Below are 3,403 nucleotides of genomic sequence, written 5' to 3'. Positions count from 1 at the left end.
CCTTCATTTATATACTGGAATACCACAACCTTGGTCCATCATATTACATAAGAAGATAAGAAATATGAGCTGGAATAAGCCATTTGGCCCATCAAGTTCAACAAGATTATTGCTGATTTTCCATCTCAACTCACTTTCCAACTCTGTACCGATATTATTTAATTCTCTATGTACCCAAAAATCTATTAGACACTCAACAACTAAGCATTCAGAGTTATCTGGGGTAAAGAGTTCCTAAGATTCACAATACAATTGGAATTTTTCCCCACCTTAGCCTGAAATGACTAACTTCTTATTCTGATATTGATCCATGTTCTAGATTCCTCAGCCAGGGGAATTCATTTCTTAGCATCTATGTTGTCAAGTCCCTTAAATATTTTGTATAATTCAATTTATGAGAGTGTCTTTAAAACAAGTTCTGTTAAATATTGTACTGATTGAAATGTGGTCAGCCAGGTGGACCTCATAGAATGTGAGCTCCTTGACTGGGGTAGAATCAGCGACCCTGACTAACAGATATATACAGGAATGCCAGAGGTTCAGTTCACTCTGAGAGCTGGCTCAGTGTCAAGGACTCTCTATGTGTAATAAAGGGTGTCTTGGTGACAGGATATCAGCCTCTGTAGAAATATTTCAAATATTACCAGGAAATGGTAACCAGGAAATGTTGAGTGAAAATTTTTATATGTTATATAAAAGTATAATCCATTTGCAAGGTTAAATATTTTAACTGTTGTTCTGTAAAGGAGCAGAGAATAATTTGTCTTTTACTCTATCATTCACTTAAGATTAGTATATCAACGCTTCCCATTCTTCTAAACTTTGTGGAGTTTGGGATTGGTGGGCACAGCCTCATACCTTTATTCCAGAATCCAGTCCAGTGATATATTGTTCTATTGCCCCTAGGAAGAATGCATTCTTCCTTTGCTAAGGGTATTCTCTGTTTCCTTGCCACCAACCCCAATCTTCCCCTCGCCACTTTCTGACGCTACATAAGATTTCTTGCAGGCTGACTATGTCTGACACCAAGATGATTTCTGTCCATTCCATCAGGACGAATGTCTGCTTTTACTTTTGCATATTTCCTACGTCTGCCCTTTCTTAGGCGCATCTAATGCTGAAGACATTTCTTTGTTGACTCTTGACTAATTGAAACCCTCCTGATTGACCACACATTCATAAGCTTGACCCCATCCAAACCACTGTCTTCCTACTCTCACCAGTTCGTCACCTATTGCCCCATGTTCCCTGACTTACCCCGACAGAAAATGTTAACAATGTTTTGAGGGAAATTGATCACAAAATCAGTATTTTTGAGATATAAAGGTGTGATTTAGGATTGGTTTCATAAAAACATGGTTCCTAACTCAGGAATTATCAAAGCACTCAAAAGCAATTGTAGATTCTGGAAATTGTGGGAGCTACCATTAGATTTCAAAAGCAATCATTAGCATTTAATGTCAGTTGAATGGGCATGGACTTGTGACTGGAGCCAGAGTGGACTTCCACTGATTGCAGCACTTATTGGGCAGGAGCTGCGTGGCTTGGTACCTTTCTGATTCAGAGCCAGACAGGAGGTTCCAGGAAAGACATTGGGTATACTGTCGCTTGCCCTGAGTCTCAAAGCTAAGCCAGCATTTTTGCTTTTTCCACGGCCCTGCTGTGTCCTTGTCACTTCTTCCACTGTTGCTAATTCTACCCTTCTTTCAATTATTTCCAATGCAGTTGTTGCTTCCCCAGTACCTCTTCATCCACCACCACTGCCTCCACCTCCTACACTGTTGCTGCCTCCATCTCCACCACTGTTGCCAACTCCACAAGTGCTTCAATTGTTAATTACATCTCTTCTCTACCACTTACCACCTGTTCTGCTGTTGCCATCTCCTCCTCCACTTCCACCACTGCACCATTAACCACCTCCAAGGCTGATTCCCTTTCTGCCTTCACTAGTGCTGCTATTGCAACCTTTTGCACCACTGCCTCCCCTCTGTTGCTACTACCCTGGCTGCTGTTGACACCCAGCATGACAAACTGTGGGGAAAAGTAAGTTGTGCTATGCTGGAGGAAGAAGAGAATGCTGATGAGTCCAGCAGAGTAGTCTGTGGTTCACCACCACCACCCCACTGATTTCGAATTCTCACCTAACCACTCATCCGTTTGCTTAGAATCACGTCATCCCTGACAAGACTGTCATACATGTATATGCATGAGCCAGTGAGCCTGATCCACCCGCCCCCCCCCCCCCCCGACCGCCATTTCAGACCAGTATGGCCTCACCAGTCATGGGCTCCACTACTTGACCCATCTCTTAAACTCGGGCTGACATAGTTTCCACTGAACCTCCCTTTCTTGCAGTCAGGCACTCAGTTGGCCAGACTGGCCAGCGCACAAAAGTTTGCAAAGGCTTAGTGAATGCAAAGGTAAAGAACAATGGAATAAATAATAAAGTGCATGACTGAGATGATTAAATATACTTATTATTGGATCTGCGGTCTGGAATATTGCAAATCTATTAATCACAAAAACAGAGTCAATCTCAAAAGCTAATTAAGGTTAGATATACATTTCAACATATCCAAATTGCCATTAAAATAATCAATTACATAATTATTATAATTTTCTGCACAAAAATGAAATAATAAACATGCATTCAAATACATTGTCATTACGACAACACAATCAGTAAAAGAAAACACAATATAAAGTAAAGGTGCAGGGAATGTGGAGACTGGAGATGAAATAGGCTGGCAATACTGAGATTTATAAAAAAAATCAAGAATACTTCCATGCATATTAGAAGTAACCACTTGAAACTGTATTTGGGAAAACTGCCCAAATTTGTTTAATGCACTGTTCATTCAGATCCTTATATCCCTCTCTACAATAATTATTATAGTGGTTTGTGTACTGACCCCATTTTAAACAATCTACATGCTGCTGGAACTTAGAAAAATCTGATGTCTGAAAATTAATCAGTTTTACCATGATTACTAGAATTTGAGTTTTCTTCCAAAACAAGTACTTTGATTGCTTTTGATATATATTGAATACCACCTGCCTGTATAATTGATGATTGATGATCACAAAAGCTTTGTAGGATGTCATTTCATGTCAGCTGATCACCAATGTTGTCATTTGATAACAAATTATGTTAAATGATGAATAAATGATCACTTTTAACACAGATAATTGTAAATGAATGCATGTGAACACTGGTGAACACGAATGTCAAAATTTTTTTGTGTGACATTGACCCTTGCTCAATCGATCCTTTGATGTTAAAATTCTTATCTTTGCTTTCAAATCCCTCTTTCCCTCACCTGTCACTAATCTGCTTCAGTTTTACAACTGTCTGGCCTTTTGCATATCATTCACTACTGCATCATCGCAGCTGTGTCTTTTA

Source organism: Chiloscyllium plagiosum, unplaced genomic scaffold, assembly GCF_037043375.1.
Source record: "Chiloscyllium plagiosum isolate Xiang-an unplaced genomic scaffold, Cpla_swu_hap1 HiC_scaffold_14, whole genome shotgun sequence".
Taxonomy (NCBI): Eukaryota; Metazoa; Chordata; class Chondrichthyes; order Orectolobiformes; family Hemiscylliidae; genus Chiloscyllium; species Chiloscyllium plagiosum.
This window is presented reverse-complemented; position numbering follows the sequence as displayed.